The sequence below is a fragment of the Artemia sp. Qi Xiang Cuo genome, chromosome 7, assembly GCF_049724085.1.
Source record: "Artemia sp. Qi Xiang Cuo chromosome 7, ASM4972408v1, whole genome shotgun sequence".
Classification (NCBI taxonomy): domain Eukaryota; kingdom Metazoa; phylum Arthropoda; class Branchiopoda; order Anostraca; family Artemiidae; genus Artemia; species Artemia sp. Qi Xiang Cuo.
This window is the reverse complement of record NC_142800.1, coordinates 76,008,230-76,019,414: the sequence shown is the minus strand read 5'-3', so window position 1 is coordinate 76,019,414 and position 11,185 is coordinate 76,008,230.

Here is an 11,185-nt window from a genome sequence, read left to right as displayed (position 1 = left end):
AAACGGGATCTTAATTTTCGAAAGCACAGAAACTGGAACCGTTCTATATAACACAGGATCAGCTTTACCCCAATCATCAAGGGTGTATAATTGCAACTTTCTAGCCTTTTTGGGGGAAGCCCTACTTATTCGGAGGCTAAGATCAAGATGGCCACTATAAACGCATTCACTATCAACTTTACTTAGTCTATCACAGGCCGTAAAGTTGCAGAAAAAATGGTCTATATCAGAAGTTGCACCAGAGGTCTTATGGATGAAGGTAAAACTATTACATTTTGGTCGCATGCCTGTAGGCGAACAGGTAAGTAATGTAGTGAACCACGTATCGTCGTCTCGTGAGCAAATAAAGTCACCGTAAATTACCACTCTTTCATTGCACAACCAAGCTAATGGTCGGCCAAGGCGAAAGCAGGCGTCGTTGAACTTCATTTCTGAGGCCTGGTTTCAATACTTCGTGGGTAAGTAAACAGTCACAATGTCGGTTCTCGGAGCTGCTACAGTTTTAATTCCTAAGAAGTAATCACATGATTCAATAAGGGAGGCATTTAGCTCTGGACTAATTACGAGTTACTAGTTACGACTAATTAGCTCTCGACTTGCTCAGACACCCTAAAGGCCAGGACATAATTCCCAAGGCCAGAACATAATTTGCACTTTAGTGAAAAAATACAAATGTTTTTAATTTTATAACTTTAATAAATTAAATAAAATTAACATTTTGATTACTAAATATCAGTATATGTATATTAAACTGACAACGGACATTCATTTGTATTTTTTTCAGTAAAGTACAATTTATGTTCTGGCCTTGGGAAGGCATAGGGGTTTTGACCCCAACTTATGTAAATTTCTGCTCGTTTTGAGCTTGACTCGGTTATTTATTGTAATTTCTGTTTGTTTTGGGTTTCATTTATTTATTGATGCTGATTTGTGGTAGTTTCACGCTTGGTAGATTATTTGATTTTATTTTTGCTCATTTTTTGTTTAATGGAGTTCTTTACTTTTCTTTGAAAAACTTATTTTATGGAAAAAGTTTTTTTGATTAATTTCTCTTCGTTTTATATTGACTTAGTCTTTTCAGGGAAAAAGAAAATAATACTTTAAACCTTATCTTTTTTTAAGACTTTTTAGTTTGGCCTCCTATTTGTATGCTGGAGAAAAATTTTCAGTAATTTTTAACAACATACACCCTCTTAAAAGTCTGGACACAAATAATAGTGTTTAATTTAGTTTCATACCTCCTCTAGATGGCCTGAAATGGAAAACTTGATACCATTCACAAAAAAATCTTTTTACTTTCTTTGATAGCTTGGATACATTTACGCTTTTTTGATTTGGTTTAATTTTAAGAGCAGAAGTAGCCCCAAAAGTTTGAACATAATACCCTCAGTCGTTCTTCGGATACTTCTGAGACGCCTTATTGGGAATTAGCATTAACACAGTGCATTTCGATTTAATCTTAAGGCAACATTTACAAAGCTTTCTATAAAAACCTTAGGTGCCCCAAGGACACAACTTACAACCCGTGTCCTGGGGGCTGTGGGGGGAGTGTCCTCCTCAAAAACATAATTTCTATTTGAAAGTCAGCTACGTAGAACAAAATGGGTATCTCAAACTTTTGTTTGGATGTGTTTGGGGACGTGGTGGGCGTGGAGGGGCTGTTAGTTGCCTTCCTCAAAATCACTTTTAACCCTTAAAAAGGCCACTAGATCTCTCGATTTTCAATCGAATGATTCCCCTTTGAAGCTTATACGACAACCCCTTCCATATGAAGTGGCTCTGGGGAAAAAATAATAAATAAATAGATAATAAAACATTGGAGCCGTACGGCCTTTACTATAGGCAACGCTATAGCAATACCCCTGATATATAGCTATGATTGCTCAATTAATCAAATATCTTTGAAAATATAAAAAGACATCTAAAGTGCAGTTTTTTTTGTAAAAAGTGATTCTGTTTTATTTTTACTTTCTTTTATTAAAAAAGCTACTAGAGCTTCTGATTTCTGTTCAAATAAGCCCTCTCGCAAACTTCTAGGACCTCAGGGTCGATACGATCACCCCTGATGAAAAAAAGGCAGATAAACACGCATCTGTGATCTTTCTTCTGGCAAAAAATACAAAACTCCATATTTTTGCACATAGGAGCTTGAAATCTCTACAGTAAGGTTCGCTGATACGCTGAATCCGATGGTCTGATTTTCATTAAAATTCTATGACTTTTAGAGGATGTTTTCACTCTGTTTTTGAAAATAAGGCAAATTTTCTCAGGCTCGTAAGTTCACAAATTGGGATTGAGCAAAGTTGTGCAGCTGAAAACAGTTCTCTTACACTTCATTTCTTTTAACTTACAGGATCCTCAGTGCCTTTAGAGAAACATCCCTGTTATGGCACTCTCTAGATGGCTGTTAGTTGGTTTGTCAATTCTTGTTATTCTGATACTTGGCTATTTGAAATTCTCCAATTTAAACCATGGGTAAGGGTCTCCCCAGAATGTATGGCCATCGGAGCCTTGGCACAACATCAATTTTGGAGGAGTGTGTACAGATGGTAGTGCTAACAGTTTTAAGTCACTAAAGTCGTGTTTAAGAATCGTGTGTGTACATGCGTTCTTTCCAGAATCGGTCGAGTTGTGGTGAAACTTTCTAATTAAGTCAATTTGGAATTTAGTAAAATATTAAGACGCGAATGCAAAAGTTTAGAAATACCACTTTTTATTAAGATAAGGAACATATCCTGGCAGGTGTATGCGTAACAGGAAATTGAGAAATTACTAGTTCCTAGCTATGTGCGTCAGTGGGTCCCGATAAGATGGGATTGAGGAAATGTATAAGAGATACATTTTATGGGAAGGGGCAGCCAGATACTAATCTTACACCGGACTGACTGGTCCGTTGATTTAGAAATACCTTGGAATATTGTTGGATTATTGTAACTGTCTAAGTATTTTATTGTATTATATATTATTGTAGATTTCTGATACTTGTGGTCTCTCTGGGACAACTAGTCCCAGCAGAATATATATCTGTTATCAATCCCTGTCCTAGTGTATGTTAACTGAATAAAAGTATTGTATTATATCCAACCTCTCTACAATCTACATTTAGTCCCTCGAATATACCCAGCTGGTACGCCTCATTAGTCAGGTCATAGCCTAAGGCACGCTACCAAAGTTTAATTACGTTAGGGCAACAAGTTATCTCCCCTATAAAGGGAGAAATAAAGGTATCAACGACAACATCACCCAAATACCATAAAAACCACTTTACCACAACCGGTGGCAGCGGTGGGATTGAAGGAAAAGAAATTGAATGGAGTCAGTTAAACTCTTTTATACGCACATATTGAACTGACCGAACGAGACTAGTACGAAATATTTGTATTAAAGTACAAAATAAGTAGCATTAATACTAGGGAGCCACCGTGACAGTGGTGTAGCTCTGGCCGAGATTAATAGAAATATTGGAGATATGCTCCAAGTAGAGAGAGGGAAAATTGTGCTCTTTCTTATGGGAGTCGTTTTAAAAAAATGAAAGTTCATAACAGTTCTTTAAGCATTAACAGTCAGACGAGAGAACCTGGATATGTTCTATTGTGCTACCAAAAAAAGCTTGTGGTAAACAAACCTTCAGAGTGCGGGCACAAGTCAATTGACAGTGTCATAACAGGTAAATAGGTGAACAGCTAAATTTTGAGCTTATCAGATCTAAGCTGTAAATAGAGCCTTGTCCCAAAAGGAACATCAGGATGATATAAAAAAAGAGTAAAGGTGAAAACTTTTTAAAATTATCTTAAGTACCTGAAATTAAAAAAAAATTTAAAAGTTCATAAGCTTGAATAAACAAACAGACAGTTAAGGACACAAGATGATTCGAAATAGAAATAAAGTTGTTAATCCAAGATAAGAAAAAGAAGCGAAAAATAATTGTTTACAGTCGCATATGGAAAATTTACACATTGGTAACAAATATATTTGAGAAAATATATACAGTTATAAAGGTATTTTGAAAACCTTTAATAAATATGGAATTGATATCGTAAAAAATTGTAAAAATAGAAATTTTAATAGCAGAGTCATGTTATATGAACTATTGCCAAGCCCTTATATAGAGGCTAATCACAGTTCTCAGTTATAGTGCATAAATCTATTTGTTAGAGTTAATTTTTTTGTAAATATTTTAATTGCAATTAAGGTTTATCAGATAAAGGTCTTAACAGACTTATTTAAAAGTTATACAAAGAACAAATATTGCAGTAACTAAATAAATTGTAAGGGTACATAATTATTGCTGTGTTTAAACATTTAAGTTATGTAAAAACATAACTTAAGTCATTTTAAATTATCAATATAAATATAGTGAATTGATATGTTGAGTATTTTTGTTTTTTTATTTTGCTTTTTGTATCATTCAAGAAGTATTCTACATTAATACTTTATAAGCAATTAACAAAACACTAATTGGAATTAATTCCAATGCTAGTCTATACCGTGTTTTATTTTTTTAAATGATCTAAATTTTAACCAGTAGTTTTATGTTCTATCTAAGTTTTGCTAATTCACAATGCTTGCGTGAATTTATTAAACAGTACTCGTGCGAATGCCGTGTTTTTATTTTTAGAACTGACGTTAAGTTGTAACTAGGGATTTAACTTTACTTCTAAGCTTTGTGACTTCTAGTCTACGTATAAATATTTTTTATTGTGAAATAACCCGTTAAGTGATCAATGATTCTATATGAAGTTTGAAAAGGATAATGAAACAAATCGCAAACAAGAAACATAATGTTTCTATTTAAGCGGGATGTTATGTTTAAAATAAAAAGAGAGAAAAGTAATTAAAAGACATTTGCCTCTCACTTAACAAAAAAAGAAGAAAGAATACAGTGATATATACAAAATTGAGTGTTTTTTGTACTATGTATATAGCACTTTATGCTTTATGTGTATTCTAATGTGAATATTTATTTTAGATACAGCCTTAGTTTTTTTTTAGAAATCAAATTTTTTGTGACATCCTTTCGGATTCATTTCTCAATCATTTTTTTTACACATTTTTGGGCCTAGAGAATGTGCTATGTAGCCTAAATGGCTTTATATTATTGAAAGATTGTGAAAATGCTTTGTGTTGAAAAAATATGTGAAAGTTTAAAAACCAAAATTTTCATGTGTATTTGGTCCAAGGATTTCTAACCCAAAAAAGTACGTAGTAAATTAGCCAAATCACCCAGGAAAATTAAATTATTAATGAAGATCACATATAAGCTCAAATAATTAGTATACGTTTCTAATATAACTTAAATCAAATGTAAAAAACAAAAAAACACTAAAATACTGCTTCAGCCACTGTAGGTCAATCTAAAACAGAAGATGCATATAAGAATGAGGGTGAAAAAATGATTTTACAGTCTTAAAGACAGAGAAAAAGAGAAACAAGGATAAATTTCAAAAATTGATATCCTTGGAAAAAAGGACATGGCATATATTTGGCCATAAACATGACCCTAAGGAAACCCATTGAGGGTATATGCACAGAATGACCCAAAGATGGCAGCATAAGAACTATGTACAAAATTAAGTTGTTTTAAAAGTTAAATATTGAGACTTGAGGGCAACTCTTCTTTAAAAAAGGGAGCGTTGTGGTGACGCTTTCTAATTAAGTCAATTTGGAATTCAGTAAAATATTAAGACGCAAATGCAAAAGTTTAGAAATACCACTTTTTATTAAGATAAGGAACATATCCTGGCAGGTGTATGCTTAACAGGAAATTTAGAAATAACCACTTCCTAGCTATGTGCGTCAGTGGGACCCGATAAGGTGGGGTTGAGGAAATATATAAGAGATACATTTTATGGGAAGGGGCAGCCATATACTAATCTTACGCCAGACTGCCCTCTGGCCCGTTCATTTAGAAATACCTTGGAATATTGTCGGATTATTGCCAGTGTCTAAGTATTTTATTGTATTACATATTATTATATATTTCTGATACTTGTGGTCTCTCTGGGACAACCTGTCCCAGCAGAATCTATATCTATTATCAATCCCTGTACTAGTGTACGTTAACTGAATAAAAGTATTATTATAGCCAACCTCTCTACAATCTACATTTAGTCCCTCGAATATACCCAGCTGGTACGCCTCATTAGTCAGCTCATGACCTAAGGCACGCTACCAAAGTTTAATTACCTAAGGGCCATAATTTATCTCCCCTATAAAGGGAGAAATAAAGGTATCAACGACAACATCACCCAAATACCATAAAAAGGGGGTCTGCTTTCACAACACTTTCAGGGAGACTGTTCCAGTCGTCTACAACTCTTACACTCCAGAAATTGGCTATTTATTTATTTAGGACATGTGGCTTGAACACTTTTGCCGACTGACCCTGTATAGTCTGGGTTTCTGGGAGTTGAAAGTGATTTTCAAAGCTGAGTTTTTCCAACTTGTTTTTCATTTTGTACATCTGGATTTGGTCTCCTCTTTTTCTTCTGTACTTGAGTGTTGGAAGTTGCAGTTTTTATAACCTCTCTTCATAACTCATCTCTTTGAAGCCTAGAAGAATCTTTGTGGCTTGTCTTTGAACTTTTCTATCTTGGCTGAGTCTGTTTTATAGTGAGGCCCTCATATGATATTACCATATTCAATAGTAGGTCTTACTAACCCTTTGTATGGCTTTATAAAGGTCTGCTGGTTGAGACGCTTGTAGCTCCGCCTAATGAGACCAGTGAGCTGAGAGGCCTCCAAAGCTATTTTATTTGTGTGGTTATGAAACTTAAGCTCAGAGTCAATAACAATTCCGAGGTCTCTCTGATGCCACTGTCTCTAATAGTACCCTTGCACCTGTTCTACTTTTTATAGTTAACTATGGGGCTGTTTTTTTTCTTTTGCCGATCTGTATGACTTTTGTTTTGCTTGGGTTGAAGTTTAGTCCGAGGTTGTTCAGGTTTTCTGTCAGTTTGTCAACGTCTTCTTGAATGATGACTTCATCCATGTGTGATGCCATTTTTCTGTAGAGTTTAGTGTCATCTCAAAAGTCTTGGTAGAGCTTGAAATACCGCTGTTAATTTTGTTGATAAATAGTATGAACAGGAGGGGCCCAAGAACACTAACTTGAATGACTCCACTCGTCACTCTGGCTGGTTCAGAAAAGGTCTCACCAACCCTGACTCTTTGCATTTGGTTTTTCAGGAAATACTCAACCCAGTTTGGTAGATGTGACTGGAGACCGAAATTCTGTAGTTGTTCGACAAGATGTGGATGGGAGATGCCCTCAAATGCTTTTTCAACATCAAACAATACTACCAGGATACTGTGGCCTTCTTCCAGAGCTTGGGTCCATTTGTTCAGAGTGTCTAATAGTTGTGTGGTACAACTTTTGTTTGGAAGGAACCTGTACTGATCTGGGTTTATCAGTTTGTTCTCTAAAACATGGTGCAGTATGCAGTCTCTGATACATTCTTCCATTATTTTACAGACCAGTGACGTGAGACATACTGGTATGTAATTTTCTGCATTTGCCCTTTCCCCTTTCTTATGGATGGGCACAACAATCGCTTCATGCCAGATTTTTGGCAGCTTCCCTTCCTCTATAGATGTCTGGAAAATCTCCAGGAGTTGCTCAACAATGTACTCAGCACATTCCTTCAGCCATACTGCCTATATTCCATTTGGGCCTTTTGACTTGTCTGTCTAAAGTTTCTTAAGTTAGTTTATTAGTTCCTCTTTTGTGAGTGTGTTTTCAGGGGTGAGTTTCTCCTTTGTGACATCTGGGTCATCTTGATTTGGTTTAAAAACTGAGCTGAAGAAGGAGTTGAAGGCATTTGCCTTTTAAGACAGTGTTGTGGCCGTCGATCCATCTTTGTTGACCAGGGTTGATATTTGTCTCCTCAATGCGAGTCTGGAGTTGACGTGTTTCCAGAACTTTTTAGGGGCTGTTTTGGCTTCCCTTGTTATCTTTTTCTCATGTTCTCTTTCAGCGTATCTTGTTGCATTGCGGAGTTTGTTTCTGGCTCTGTTGTATTGCATCTTAGCGCTTTGTGTGTCCAAGTTTAGAGATTCTAGTTTTCTGATTTTTTTTTAATTTTCGACTCTTCATGTTCATCAGCTGCTTCAGCTGAGGGTCAATATGTGGTAGTGTTCGCGGCTGACAGCTTTTCTTTGTTTTGGTTGAGCTTTTGGCACTATGAATCATGATGTCTCGAAATAGTTCAAACATCTGGTCACAGGTCTCTCCCATCTGCAAGCAAGTCCAGTCCATTTGGCTAACAGTTTCTTTAAGCCTTGATTTATTGAGCTTTCTGAATTCCTTTATGTTAAGGTACTGTGGATCTGTTTGATTCAGGTTCAGCTGGACAAGTAGAGTGATGCTGTCGCTTTTTTCCTAGTGGTGGGAGTGAGCTTAGTTTATATACTGTCTCAGGACTGCAGGTTAACACTAAGTCCAGGGTGTTTTCCTTTGCATTTTGGCAGAATCTGGTTGGTCCATTTACCAACTGAGTCAGACAATGGTCTTTGAGCATACTGACAAAGGGATGATTAGATGCTTGGTTTTCATCCCACTTGATTTCTGGGAAATTGAGGTCGCCTAGTATTTACATTGGGTGTTTCATATCTATGAGCTTAGTGAGAGCTGTGTTAAGGAGGTGTAGGGATTCTGTTTTTCTTCAACTGTTTGTGACGGTGACCTATAGACACAACCAAAAAATACATCGGACATCTTTATGAAGATTGTCTCTAGTCCAATCTTAGCACTATCTGCTCCTGGAGGGATTTGCTGGTATTCACACCCAGTTTCAACATAGATGATGCACCCTCTGCCGCACTCCTGTAGGTTTGATGCTGCAACTTCATAGTAGGGGATCTGTATTTCTGAATCCTGGATAGCTATGTTTCACTTTGGACAGACTTCGGTTATGCAGATAACATCTGGTTTCACTTTGTGAACAAGGAGCTTCAGTTCATCCATTTTGTTTAATAGTTAGTCAGTATTGGTATACAGGATACAGAATTCCTTGAGCTTTTCGTCAGATTTCCAGCAAATAAACACGCATCCGTGATCTTTCTTCTGGCAAAAAATACAAAATTCCACATTTTTGCAAATAGGAGCTTGAAACTTCTACAGTAAGGTTCTCTTATACGCTCAATCTGATGTGTGATTTTCATTAATATTCTACGACTTTTAGACCGTGTTTCCCCCTTTTTTCGAAAATAAGGCAAATTTTCTCAGGCTCGTAACTTTTGATGGGTATAACTAAACTTGATGAAACTTATATAGTTAACTCAGCATAAAAATCCAATTCTTTTGATGGATCTATTGGTATCGAAATTCCGGCTTTTAGAGTTTCTGTTACTATTGAGCCGGGTCGCTCTAACTATACAGTTCATTACCAGGAACTGTTTAATACTAAAATATTGTTTTTTCGTAAAAATTTATAAACACCTCTCTATTATGATGATGAAATACCTACGATTATGACGTGATTCATCAATCTTGACCATAAAAATGCCGTTTTTCTTAAAAAAAAATGATTGTATGTTAAAAATAACTTTTTTTAATTACAAAAGATTTTTAATCCCATCAATTTCCTTTAAAATGAGCCATTAAACAGCTTTCTATGATATTCCAGTTTCCCGCTATCTGAGGAAAAGAAGAAGAAAAGATGTCGTATATGCAGAATATCGTGGTTTCAGCCACTTTTGTTGATTTTCAAGCCAGTACATTTCTCTTTTTGTTCAAGCCAAGGACTATAAATTTCTTATATAGGGGTTTCGGACAAGGCGGTAGTATACTTTTTGTTTTGATATGGTTCTAGTTTTAGGAGTTATGACCTATTGCATTTTTTACTATGAAGCGTGATCGTCTTTTACTAGGTTGCTAGCTACCGCTGCAACCTGGAAAAAGAACAAAATCTAATAGTGTCGTATTTCTATACAAGTAAACCCTCTCGTTCTCTGTATAATAACCTACTACAGAGGATATTTATACAAAGTAAAAGACCTTAAGATAAAGTAAGGACCTGAATATACAAATAAGAACCTTTGTACAAAGGATCTTTATAAAAAGTAAAGGATCTCAATAAGAGAAAACTCTCTCTTTATCTGGGTAATAACCAATTACGGCGGTGGGCTTATTTACCCTGGAAAAATTCCCCCCACATTCAAAATAGAGCAGCCAAAGGGAAAGTATGATAAATAAAAGAATGAAGAAGAGAAGGAAGTTTGAAATGATCCAAAGTATAGGCAGAATATGTGGTGTAGAATATTATATAATAATTATTTTTGCATTTTTATTTAAAATAAACTCTTTTTTTCGTGTTTTTGGAGGGTTGAGTTATCATGGCAGGGTAAGATTAAGTTTAACATTGGGGCTGTGGGGGGGGGGGGTATCAAATCCAACGGAAAAAAATATTAGACATTTCGAAGTTTTTGAACAAAACAAATATATCTAAATTTGATTCGATATCATAAGGGTTAGAGGAGAAAAGAAACAAGAGAGAAAGGAATCAAGGAGGTTGATTGCCCTCCAGTAGGTTTGGGCCTTTAAAAAGGATACAATAACTTTCAATTGAAAGATTTCCCTCCTAAGTTTTTAAAATAACCCATTAAATTCGAAGCGGGTGGTAAAAAAGTTTTTGGCACTTTTCTCGGCTGCATTTCGAGCGGAAGCAACTTTTTTGTTCTACACTGAAGTCCCCTTAGCTTATAGTTTTATATAAGTTCCAATCGGGACAAGCGAAAAAAATCCGGCTCTATTTTTAGCCCCCTTCTTTAAAGGAGGGATCAATACGTTGAATATTTTTTTGTACATTAGTCTCCATGGCCCAATGACTTACGGCTGTAAATTTCAAATTAATATGGAAAAACATTTTATGGCTAATTTCTGGGCACCTAACCGACGTATAATTATGCACTGTTCTTCGTTCTTTTTATTTGTCTTCCCAACTTCCCTTTGGCTGCCCAATTTTACATGTGGGAGAATTTCTTTTTTTTTGGGGGGGGGGATTTTCTGGTGAGAGAATAAGCCAGGTTCTACCTAGTACTGAGGATCTAGCCTGCATATTGGAGTAGAAAGGAATAATATTTCAACACAAAATCAGACACTCTAGTAAAACTTTATAAACCGTATCGATAGTTTATTTTCCGTTAGACTACCTTCTTAGTAAAAGTTTTGTTGAACTGCTCAAAA